We start from the raw sequence: 13793 nt of genomic DNA, 5'->3' as shown, positions 1-13793 counted from the left end.
GGGGGCACAGGATGCACTGCTTCCCTGTTGTGCCGCTGTTCATACAGTAAATAAACACTTGAAAAGTTGACCTTTACTACAATATGGTCTATTTAAATACTAGCTACAACTAACATTCTGGCCTTATGGGATACATATTATTGGATTATGGGAGGCTGACTATTAGTGGTAATGGAAGCTGTTCAGCATTGTTTATTGCATGCCACATCTTCTCAACCAATAGACATCATTTTTGGTGATAATTTACCTGGTGGACAAAGAAATTGTATTTCACAAAAAGTACTCCAGACCTGTGACATCCAAGCACCAGACAAGGATGGACGTACAGCAATGCCTATTACATTCTCCTCTTAGCATCTATTTTTTCAAAGTAGACTCATCTAAACATAAACATTTGCTAAAAAAACATCTCCTATGTGATAGGACATTGATAATACACATAAAAAGCAAAACTTGATCAAAAGTAATTTACCGTAATTGTATAACCAAATAAATACTGTACTCTTTTGACTTTTTACTGTTGTATGCCAAATATTGAATTGAACGCATATTTTTATGAAAGTTTTTAACATCTCATCATGATGCAGTCATGATGCTATCCCGCCCGCCGATATCCCGACACTGACAGCCCGCCAGGGGATTAAAAAAAGGCATCAAAATCCCAACACCTATCATTAGCCCCACTACAAAATCCTGACACACAAGAATACCGAATGTAGGTAAGCCGGGTGTCTTAGCGTCTAGCCGCACGGGGGAGGGTTAGATTTAGGAACCCCCAGGGGGATTTAGGGTTAAGCATCCCCCTGGAAGGGTTAGGGAAGGGTAAGGGGGGATTAGGGTTAGGCACCACTAGGGGGGTTTAGGGCTAGGCACCCCCCGAGAGGGTTAGCTTTAGGGTGCGGGGAGGGAGGGGTAGGTTCAGGCACTAAGGGGGGGCGGTTAGGGTTATGAACTAGGGGGGGAGGTTATGGTTAGGCACCACAAAGGGAGGGTTAGGGCGGGGAGAGGGGAGGGCTAGGATACTTACCAGCCCCAGTTGGGAATTAGGTCCGTCTGTGTTCCGCTGACGGTATGAGATCCGGCTGCTATTCAGCCACCGGCATTAAATACCGATTCCATCTCACCCTCCTGGTATTTTAGCAATATAAAAAATATGCACTAATCTGAAAGTACCAAAGTGACCAATGAATATTTAATAAAGTGTTAAGAAATTTAACCTGAAGAAATTCCAATATCCTTGGCTTTCCAATTTTTTAAAACTAATAAAGTTTGTTTTAATAGCAAATTAGATTATGTTATAAAAATATATAAACAGTATGCACACCCGGTCAGTCACCGCGATACCACGCCAGTGTATGAGCCATTACTCAGGGCCGTAACTAGGGTAGGGCACCGCAGGGCAGGGGGCGCTGTTTGGGCCTGTCAGTTTTCCTGTTTATTGTCATTCTTACTTGTAGCTTCCTCTTCTTTTATCCCCAGCATCTCCTGGCCTTTCCTATCTCTTCCCTGGCCCTTCCCCATGAGGCCATGGCACTTTTTCAGGTGCATTATCTTATGTCCCTATTTGAAAAATGGGGGGGCGCCAATGCTCTTTCTGGCACAGGGCACCAAAAAGTCTAGTTATGGCTCTACCGCTACACATACAGGAATTAGGACAGCATCCACACTCCATGGACAATTCAAGCAACACCCATTAGCACTCCCTCTGATGAGGTAGAGAGTGTTGGGAGAAGACACCATCACTGCAGCAACTGGTAAACTTACCACTAACACCAAACCATAGACTGTATTGTCATCACCAGCAACATCTATGACTCCTTTACACTAGAACTCTCATTACACATACCACCAGAGCATGATTGTTTACTGGCCATGTGCATACTGTTTATGCATTTTTTTATGTCTCTATATTGATTATTAGCTAATATACTAAGTAAAACGATTATACTATTGTAATACCCCACTATGTGAGTTATTACGTCTGACTTGGCATTACATAGGCAGACAATTCCTGGCAGTCTCTGCAGCTGCTGAAGAGGTCGGGAGCAGCAGGTGACATGACCAGTGTCAGGCCAGTGACAGTGGGAGCTGTGGATAGAGGAGAGCTGAGGGGACGTCATTGTAGAGTGATAAACAGCTGACATAATAAGTAGCAGACACAGAGAAAAAAATAGAAGAGTTGCTGGGATTTATAGTGCCACACAGTAAGCCAAGCTGAGAGTCCTGTCCAATTGTGCGCTGTGGCTACTTTTTGGAGAGAAAGTCACATCCTAATTTTGGTCCTCAGATTCGATGAGAGGAATCCATTATTACACACAACTTCTATGTGTGATATAGAGACACTGCTCCTAATTTAAATATCAACACTGCAACATTGCTGCTTGCCAATCAGTCATAAATACGCTGTAAGGGCCCCAACGTGTGCACCCGTAACCTGGGTTATAAAGGACATGTCATCTGTGTTAGTTTATTGGGACATTCTATTAATTTGAAAAGGACATTGCTAATATAGTATAGAAATAGTCAATTACAAAGCAGAAATAGTTTTTTTTTGTAATTAATGTGATTTATTGTGTGTACCAAACCTATTATTCTATAACAGTGACCCATTCCAGTAATTGTGGGTTACTAAAAATAAATCTAATTTTTGGGGAGTCAGAATTACCTCTGACCAAACATCTCTCCCCCCTAGAGTTGGTACAAGTTACGAGACTGTCATATATATTTTGGGGAGTCAGAAATACTCCTGACCATATACTTCCCCTTTAGAGCTGGTAAAAGTTACAAGACTGTCTTTTTGAGCTCTCTAATAGGGACAGTTTGTTACCTATGCAATTGTTCTAGACAGTCGAATTCCTATTTTGACTGGATATTTATAACATTTAAACTGACTCTAACAGGATCTCCGGGAATACTATCTTATCACTTGTCAGTGTTCAACTATATATCCTAATTGGCTACATACTTACCTTTACCTGTGGTACTAATTTTAATATTGATTGTATGTTTGTATATGTTACATTTTGTGTTTTATTTTATTTGAGAGTCTGATCAACTCTTATTTATGTATTTATGTGTTACCTTGTGCTGATTCTCAGCTTATTTATTAATAAATTATTTTTTATATTACCTTTATGCTTCTGGTGTCCCAGCACAGACTTTAAAGTGCAGTTTTATCTTTGCTTATTTGTTTAATAAGGTTGACAATTACCTTAATTTTTGCTGCATTACTGTCTGATCCCCTTGCTTCTTTTAAGCTCTAGGTATCTTCCTTGTCTTCCCCTCCCCAAACCCTAAACCTAAACCCAGAGGCGGGCTGGGCCAGGGGGTAAGCTGCCATGTGCCTCCCAGGCCGCAGCGCCATGCGGGCCGCAGGCAGTCTGTGTCTCTGTAACACAGCTGCACCGCATGTGTAGCACTGACCAGGCGGAGTTCGGGCAGTGCTACACAATGACTAACAAACACACAGCCTCCGGCGCTGGCAGTTGTGTGTTTGTCTTGTGAGTGGCAGTCAAAGAGAGTCTGTCAGACTCTCACAGACTGCTACTGCACCCACTGCAGCACCCTCTCCATCTTCCAGCTCCTGCAGTGGATGATGGGAGAGACATTATGACGTCTCTCCCATAATGCAGAGTGGGCCAGCCTGGGAAGACAGATGGAGGAGCGGATGGAGGCGGCGGGATCGGGGATTCAGGTAAGTAGTTTTTTTATTGTTTTTCTACTGGGGGGCACTACTGGGGGCACTACAAGGGGTGAGAACACTACTGGGGGCCCTACAAGGGGGAGATCACTACTGGGGGCACTACAAGGTGAGGGACTACTACTGGGGGCACTACAAGGGGGAGATCACTACTGAGGGCACTACTAGAGGGAGATCACTACTGGGGGCACTACAAGGGGGGCTAATACTGGGGGCACTGCAAACAAGGAGGAGATCACTACTGGGGGCACTACAAGGGGAGATCACTACTGGGGGCACTACAAGGGGGGACTATTACTGGGGGCACTGCAAGGGGGGACCACTACTGGCTCACTGTAAGGGGGAGACCACTACTGGGGACTACTACTGGGGGCACTTCAAGGAGGGGACTACAACTGAGGGGACTACTGCTGGGGGATCTACAAGGGGGGGACTACTACTACTGGGGGCACTACAAGAGTGAGATCACTACTGGGGGCACTACAAGGTGGTGGACTACTACTGGGGGCACTACAAGGGGGAGATCACTACTGGGGGCACTACAAGGGGGTGGATATGGTAAGATTGGAGGGTACGTGCACTCCTTGGTTGTGTGTGTGTGTATTGGTGGGGAGAGGGAGGAGGGAAAAAAACGGGGGGAGGTTGGGGGGAGCAGATGGCTGTGTGTTGTGGTGGATGTGTTGTGGTAGAACAGAAATACTGGAGGCTGGATGGATGGTGGAAGAAACAAATACGTTTATTTGTATCTGTGTGTGCACATAGAGGGTGGTAGTTGCTCAGTAGGAGGCACAGTGCTCCTGGAAAATAAATCTCTCTTAGATGGTTCGTGGCGGGACACACACTGCCCAGTTGTTGGTGATTTGGGCTGACAGGGCGTATCCACAGTGTGGGGAGTAGTGTCAACCCTTTCAGGTGGCTCCTTGACATGCGGTCCTGACTACTGCATGCTTCCCTGCTGGACCTATGGTCGACAGACTTCTGAATTGGGATGCCCTATTGGTGGTGATCAGGGGTGCTCCCACTTTGTGGCGTCCTGCACTGGTGGGGAGAAAGGGTGCTGACCTACAGGTAGGTGCCCAGGTCTGTTGGTGTGGGTTCAGTTCTTCTCAAAGTCCAGTATGATGCCACGGTGGGGGACGTGCACTGTTTCAGTGGCTCACATCCATGGATGCAGTGCACGTGAAACCTGTGCTGCGGGCGGTGGTGTGATGAGCGCGTGCAGTGCTGTTGTTTGGCATAGGCTGGGGCTGGTGTGAGTGGGGACCAGCATCCAGTTAAGCGCCACTGCTAATGTTCAGGTGCCCGGATAGGGGTGGATGTAGATGCAGGTGGGTTCAAGATAAGTAGGTGTCTGGAGGTCTCCAACGTGTTTCTGAACGCCTTCTTCAAGGAGGTGTGAGATGATCAATGCTTCTGAGGTACTTATGTAGTGCACTTCTGGGGGTGGGGGTGTGGTCAGGTGACTCAAGGGGCCAATGGTGTGTTTGAGAGGTAATGCAGTGCAGGTGTGTGCAGGGATTTGCTGAATGGTGATGCGGTGCAGGTGTGTGCAAGGACTAGCTGGAGTGATAAGTGTAATCAGATTAGGCCAATGGTGTGTTTGAATGGTAATGCGGTGCAGGTGTGTGCAGGGACTTGCTGAATGGTGATGCGGTGCAGGTGTGTGCAAGGACTAGCTGGAGTGATAAGTGTAATCAGATTAGGCCAATGGTGTGTTTGAATGGTAATGCGGTGCAGGTGTTTGCAGGGACTTGCTGAATGGTGATGAGGTGCAGGTATGTGCAGGGGCTGATTGCGTGGTGGTTACTAATGTACAGGTTGGGGTTGGGTGTGTCTTGTGTGTGTGATTGGGATGGGTTATAGTTGTGTGCTGTGAAGTATGATGGTTTTTGGTGTATGGTGTCATCCTATGGAGTTGCAGTGGAGCAATAACTTCAGTCTTATGTTGGGGTGGTGGTTGGTTCGGGTGTGTGTTATTTGGAGATGATTGACAGGATCTCATTGTCTATGTTGAGACCGCGGGGTGTGAAAGTGTCCAGAGTGAATATCCTTTTTAATTCTTCTTTATTGAGTCTTTTGGTTATGTCACCCCCTCTCCAGTTGTGAGTGATGGTCTTGATACCTAGAAATTCAATGTCCTTGGGGTTACTTTGGTGTTTCTCCAGGAAATGTAGGGGAATGTTGTGGTTTTCTGTTTTGTTTCTGATGCTTCTGAGGTGCTCTGCTAATCTTGTTTTAAATGGCCTCACGGTTCTGCCTATGTACTGTAGGTTGCATGTGCATCTTAATAGGTAAGCTACGTGGCTGGTGTTGCAGGAAATGTGTTCCTGCATCTTGTATGTATTACCTGTTTTGGCGGAGGTGAAAGTGGTAGTAGGTTTTATGCTTCTGTAATCTAGAGTGCGGCAATTGCTACATGTGCCGCAATGATAGAAGCCATTGTGGACTGGCTGCTTGGGAAGGGTCATTTGTTTGAGGGTAGGTGGTGGGATGTGGTTTTAGACTAATTTGCTTTTGATGTCTGGAGCTTTTCTGTATATTATCATGTGGCGTCGTGGGAGTGTGTCTGTGAGTGATTCGTCTTTTAGGAGAAGATTCCAGTGTTTCTGAATGATGTGTTTAATCAGTCCTGCACTTTCGTTGTATTGTGTGATGACCACTGGCTTATAACAAGCGACGTCACATCACTATACACCATCATCGACCACACACGGATTAAACAGTCTACGGCATTTCCTAGACAAAGATTGCCGCACTCTAGATGACAGAAGCACAAAACCTACTACCACTTTCACCTCCGCCAAAACAGGTAATACATACAAGATACAGGAACACATTTCCTGCAACACCAGCCACGTAGTTTACCTATTAAGATGCACATGCAACCTACAGTATGGAGGCAGAACCGTGAGGCCATTTAAAACAAGATTAGCAGAGCACCTCAGAAGCATCAGAAACAAATCAGAAAACCACAACATTCCCCTACATTTCCTGGGGAAACACCAAAGTAACCCCAAGGACATTGAATTCCTAGGTATCAAGACCATCACTCACAACTGGAGAGGGGGTGACATAACCAAAAGACTCAATTAAGAAGAATTAAAATGGATATTCACTCTGGACACTTTCACACCCCGCGTTCTCAACATAGACAATGAGATCCAGTCATCGTCTCCAAATAACACAAACCCGAACCAACCACCACCCCAACATAAGACTGAAGTTATTGCTCCACTGCAACTCCATAGGATGACACCATACACCAAAAACCATCATACTTCACAACACACAACTATAACCCATCCCAATCACACACACAAGACACACCCAACCCCAACCTGTACATTAGTAACCACCACGCAATCAGCCCCTGCACATACCTGCACCTCATCACCATTCAGAAAGTTCCTGCAAACACCTGCACCGCAAAAAGAAAAAAAACACACATCACTCCAGCCAGTCCCTGCACACACCTGCACCTCATCACCATTCACCATTCAGCAAGTCCCTGCACACACCTGCACCGCATTACCATTCAAACACACCATTGGTTTAATCTGATTATACTCATTACTCCAACCAGCCCCTGCACACACCTGCACCTCATCACCATTCAGCAAGTCCTTGCGAACACCTGCACCGCATTACCATTCTAACACACCATTGGCCTAATCTGATTACACTTATCACTCCAGCTAGTCCTTGCACACACCTGCACCGCATCACCATTCAGCAAATCCCTGCACACACCTGCACTGCATTACCTCTCAAACACACCATTGGTCCCTTGAGTCACCTGACCACACCCCCACCCCCAGAAGTGCACTACATAAGTACCTCAGAAGCATCGATCATCTCACACCTCTTTGAAGAAGGCACCTGTGCCAAAACACGTTGGAGACCCCCAGACACCTGTCTTGAACCCACCTCAATCTACATCTGCCCCAATCTGGGCACCTGAATGGCAGCAGTGGTGCTTAACCGGATGCTGGTCTCCACTCACACCAGCCCCAGCCTCTGCTAAACGACAGTGCTGCACGCGCTCATCACACCACCGCACGCAGCACAGGTTTCACCTGCACTGCATCCACGGATGTGAGCCACTGAAACAGTGCACGTCCCCCACCGCGGCATCATACTGGACTTTGAGAAGAACTGATCCCACACCAACAGACCTGGGCACCTACCTGTAGGTCAGCACCCATTCTCCTCACCAGTGCAGGACGCCACAAAGTGGGAGCACCCCTGATCACCTCCAACAGGGCATCCCAGTTCAGAAGTCTGTCGACCATAGGTCCAGCAGGGAAGCATGCAGTAGTCAGGCCCGCATGTCAAGGAGCCCCCTGAAAGGGTTGACCCTTCTCCCCACACTGTGGATACGCCCTATCACCCCAAATCACCAACAACTAGGCAGTGTGTGCTGCCACAAACCATCTAAGAGACATTTATTTTCCAGGAGCACTGTGCCTCCTACTGAGCAACTCCCACCCTCTATGTGCACACACAGATACAAATAAATGTATTTGTTTATTCCACCATGCTTCCAGCCTCCAGTATTTCTGTTCTACCCCACCAATACACACACACACAACCAAGGAGCGCACGTACCCTCCAATCTTACCATATCTATCCAATAGTAGGATGAAGTACCCCTACTGTATGGTGCAGCACCATCCATGCCTGGACCCCCCCCTCTCTCTCTCTCTCTCTCTCTCCCACCCTTCCTCCTTTTTCTGTCCTCACACCTTCCCCCCCTCCATCATCCAACCCCCTATTTCCCACTACACCACCACCACCCCGAAGCGCATCCCAAACCCAGTATTACCGACTACAATGGGGGTGGACTACTACTGGGGGCACTACAAGGGGGGACAACTACTGGCAGCACTGTAAGGGGGAGACCACTACTGGGGACTACTACTGTGGGCACTTCAAGGGGGAGACTACAACTGGGGGGACTACTACTGGGGGCACTACAAGGGGGGGCTACTACTACTTAGGGACACTACAATGGGAGGGGACTACTACTAGGGGCACTACAAGGGGAAGGGACTACTACTAGGGGCACTAAAAGGGGAGGGGACTACTACTAGGAGCACTGCATAGGGGGGAGGGGACTACCACTGGGGGCACTGCATTGGGGGACCACTGCTGGGGCTCAATATAAAGGGAAATACTGGGGGTACTGCATAGGGGGGAGACTACAACTGGGGCCACTATTTAAGGGGCACTGCATAAGGGTTACCACTATTGGGGGCACTGTATGGGGGATGGAATGCTACTGGGGGCACTATATAAGGGGCACTGCATAGGGGGTACCACTACTGGGGGCACTACATAAGGGGCTTACTACAGGGGGCACCTGGGGCACTGTACAGGGGGGACCACTACTGGGGGAACTGAATAAGGGGCACTGCATAGGGGGGATCACTACTGAAGGCACTACTAGAGGCCTGCATAAGGGGTCCTCTCCTGGGGCACAAGGGGGGCACTGCATATGGGCACCACTACAGGGGGCTGCCCCTAATCTTTATTTTTACTTTACATTAATCCAATATGGACCTGTCTCCTCCCTGGAAGACTTGATGGGAGGGGGGGGCGCCTTAGCGCGCACATGCTCTGGGCACCCTGGCAACACACTACTCCTCTGCCAGAGCCGCCTGCATGCATTTGCCCCCCATGCTAAAAGTTGCCAGCCAGTCCCTGCCCTAACCCCTGATACTTACATTCGGGATGTCTGCAGTTGGGATTCTGGAGCTGGGATCCTGAAGCTGTCAGGATTCCGACACCGATATTTTGACCATTGACATCCCACACACCAGGATGCTGACTACAGCCCAGTAAATCAGGCTTTCACGGCTGCCCGCACCTAAAGACATTTTCCATGAGGCTCCAAATGAGCCCTAATAGCTGCTGCATGAAAGCTATGCTGCTCTGTGATATTTACACTTGTTTATGAATTCCAACATTTTTCATATACAGTAGTTTAAAACCTTAAAATGTAGTGTTTATCTTAACTAACAACCTCATATACTCTAAATGATAAAATATGCAGGATTAATTTAATTATACAGGCAGACTTTAGAACATGTTTATTTTTTTAAATACTTCTTTAAAAATGTTTTATATATTGTTTTTAAACTGTACATAAACTAAAAAATTACTATGAGGCTATTTAAAACTTTTGCACCCATGGCCAATGTTTGAGGTGTTACTCTGCACCAGGCTGTGAGTGACCCAAGCAGTGGGGGTACAGCAGATGTTGAAGGCTCTGCTAATGGGGCTCAGGTGAGGGGTAAAAACATAATTTAACATTTGGTTAAATAATGAAACAAAATACTAAACCAACTACTTTATTACTCTGACAGAGCATCCAAGCCAACAGGAGGGAGCCCAGGAGGTCAGACCTGGGGAGCACAAAGCTGTGGAGGAGGCCAGCCCACTGAGGCTCAATATGATAGAAATATAATATCTTGTACTAGCTGAAAAACATGACACTCTAGGAATAAGTACAAAGTGTGTGCACCTTCCCAATGGTCACTGTATTCCCATTCTGCACATGTTGCCCATTAGCAGCAACATTGTGTTTTAATAAATATCCTGTATGCCAGTAGGAGAGGTATAGAGCATACATGCATACCCTCCCGGTTTCCACTGGAGGCTCCCGATTTTTCAGGTAACCCCCCGCATTCCCGGAAGGGTAGGCATATCTCCTGCATTCTGCCCACTTCCTAGTAAAGTGGGCAGAATGGGGAGAATTTCCGCAGCGATCAGGGGGTCCCCGAGTAGGGGGCGGGGCTTAATGATGTTATTCTCAATGAATCGCATAATTTAGCCCCACCCCCTATTTATACTTAGGCCAATCACAGCAATTTGCCATGAAGGGGGTGGGGCTTGATGACATTACCCATCAAGCCCTGCCCCCATCACAGCCCATCTACTTGTCCTCCCTAGGCTTCTCCCAGGAAGGGCAATCAAAAGGTAGGCAACTATGGTATAGAGTCAGGGACTGATGGTGAGTAAGGGAAGTGTAATTATCTGAGGGATGGTCTATGTTAGTAGAAGTGGGTAAGTGGTACTATGTACAGCTTTGATTATTGGACAAGAGGCATATCAGTGTATGGGTGGAGTATTTGGAGAGGAGTCTGGTGGATGGGGGGAGAGTAGCACAGGCAGCAATACCTACATCTTAGCATGCACTGACAGTGTCTGAGTCTCTGCTGTCCGCACTTGCTCCATGTAACAGGGAAGACATTATGGACATTACATGACTATAGGAAGCAGCTGTATCATACAACAGAACAGATAGATTGTCCACATTACTAACAGAGAACCAAGTAATAGCTAAGGTGTGTAGTACATGTCTCACCATTAGGGGTAACTACAAGATGGCAAGAGGTGGTGGTGGGAGGGGATGTCTGTGTTCTCTATTGCCCAGGGTGATAATATGTATAGTTATGTCTCTGATATGAGCTACATAAACTTGTCTACATCAAAGTTACAGTAATTTAAGATATTTTAATAAACTTTTCAAGTACAGAATGATAACAAGTGAAACATAACAATTATAAGTCTGTATACAGTGTACTGTACTTTATATGAATCCTGACAATTATATTCATGCTGACAAGTAAAGTCTGATAATTTATTATTTATATATAGTATACATTACATCATATTAAATATTGAAACAGAATATTTATAATCATGCTAACAAGAGAAGTGTAACAATTATAATTTTATATATAGTCTAACTTTAATCCTGTAAACCGGAGAAATCTAACAATTATATGATTCAGATATCTAGGGCAGAAGCTTCTCATTTTTATTCTCTCTTTGGGCTCTATTTACTACAATCCGTATTGCGAATTCAGGCAATATCACAGGGATTTACTACAAATCTCTTGCAGGGACAGAGCTTGCGATAAAGCTCTGTCCCTGCGAATCCCCTCCGCAGCCTTATCACAGTATTTTCTCATGTGCAGATCGGCCGCCGCTGCTACCCCGGGCACTAAGCCCTGCCCCCCCCGGCACTAAGCCCCGTTTCCCGTGATCGCGACCCCCTCTTCCTTAATTGCACTTACCTGCATGATCCGGGCTCCAGTGATGTCCTCCATCACTCCGGTCAGCTGAAATCCCATACTGCACTGGGACCCGGTCACCTGATGACCAGGCCGCAGTGCAGTATGGAAGACCTGCTAACTGGAGGGAGGACATCACCGGAGCCCCGAACTCCGGTCCCTGTACTCAGATAAGTTTTTTGTTTTTTTTAGCATAGATCAGCGTGTGGTCTGTTTAGACAACACAGCTGATCACTGGGGCCGGCTCCAGCCTCTGTTCTGCCCGTTAGAGTGGAGCAGGAGTCTGGTAACCGGGGGAGACCCTGGATAACGCCACCTCCAGTTGCGTTATTATCACAGGGCCTCCCTAGGTATTTTTTTCACAATTTATTTTTAGTAACTTTGGCCAGATCACATTTCCCATTACAATAATGGGAAATGCGTTCTGATTACTAAAAATAAGTGATACTTAGGGGATGGAGTAGAATTTTACGAATTCTACTCCAATTGCCCTGTAGTAACTTTAGATGAAACTAAAATACTTTCACTTTATTTTAGTAAAAATAATGATAATAAATAGAACCCTTTATAGTTTAAAGAAGTTTCCACCTTCAGGTACTGTAACTGCAGTTATACATTTCCTCATGCATTATATCCTAAATTATTTGCTTAGTTTTATAATGTTCCTTAATACACCTACTATACACTATAACAGGATATCATTAGGGATTTATTTCCACACTAATTTGTACTTGTGAATGTGGAACATAGAAGTGAGATCAATGTCTGTTAAACATTCCTATTAGATACAACTGCATTCACATTATCTCTTTCTTTTGAAGACTGATTAGAAATCTCATTTAGAGCACGTTCCAGCCTGGATGGTATGGAATGCATTAAACACTCTTTAAAGTCTTGGCCTATGAAGACATAGATGAAGGGATTAATGCAACTGTTGAAGTAAGCCAGGCAGACAAAAGATGCATATACTGTGTTATCTATATACAAATATCTGCCAGGCAGTGGTATTAATGGCCAAGTGTAATATGGAAACCAACAGATAAAGAAACACGTCACAACTGCAGTGATAATCCTGTACGGTCGCTGAGACTTATTTGATCTTCTAACTTTTACAAGTTTAAAAAATATTAGACAATAACACACTAGAATAATAGTGAAAGGGATCACAAACATGGTAACTAACCTGGTGATTATCATATTCTTGTAAAAGGGATAATAATAATAAAATGATCTTTTTAGCAAACACTCTGAAATATCTGAATCTATGCTGTTATAAATCACATGAGGAACACTTAAAACCAGACTCAAACCCCAAATTATTACTGAAATGTTGTGGGCATATTTTGGGGTTCTATGAATCTTAGACCAAATTGGCCACATTATAGATATACAGCGATCAATACTCATAGTGGCTAAAAAATTGACACTAGTGCACATGGATATATAGAGTACACCAGTACTGACTGCACATAATGTATAGGCAACAGTTCCTTGGAAATTCAAAGCCCAGTCAGCAATTTTCAAAAGGAGAATTACACAGCAGATGAAATCAGCTATGGGCAGATTGAGGAACCATACAGCACTGACTGTCTTCATCTTGAATCCAGCGATCCAGATAACTAAGCCGTTCCCTGGAATTCCCAAAATAAAAGTGATACTGTAGAAAATGATTGACACTATTTTATGGATTGTAAAAAAAATTTTATATTCAATTTCAGGTTTATATACACTCCAGTTACTGTATGTCGCATTGTCTGAGAGATCATAGTCCTCGGTGGATGTAATCCTGAAAGCAGATTGGGGCACAGAGAGTGATATAATTAGTTAGTACATTCTCAGTTTAATTAAAGGTGAAAAAGTACCATGTAAGAAAAAAAATTCAGAAATCCCTAATTCCCATCACTTACATGTTAAATATTATTTATCTAACATGCTACATATTAGTGCTCCCAAATTTTAACATTAACATTTTTAAAATTTCAAGTTGCAGAAATGTGTAAGAAATGAGCCAT

At 45.3% G+C, this 13793-nt stretch overlaps 1 pseudogene; it reads right to left on the bottom strand.

The window, feature by feature from the left end:
- Positions 1–12501: 12501 nt before the first annotated feature.
- Positions 12502–13542, bottom strand: LOC148525422 (chemerin-like receptor 1; annotated as a pseudogene).
- Positions 13543–13793: the final 251 nt, after the last annotated feature.

The sequence above is a fragment of the Taudactylus pleione genome, unplaced genomic scaffold (assembly GCF_031769625.1).
Source record: "Taudactylus pleione unplaced genomic scaffold, aTauple2 ptg000108l, whole genome shotgun sequence".
Lineage (NCBI taxonomy): Eukaryota > Metazoa > Chordata > Amphibia > Anura > Myobatrachidae > Taudactylus > Taudactylus pleione.
This window is presented reverse-complemented; position numbering and strand designations above follow the sequence as displayed.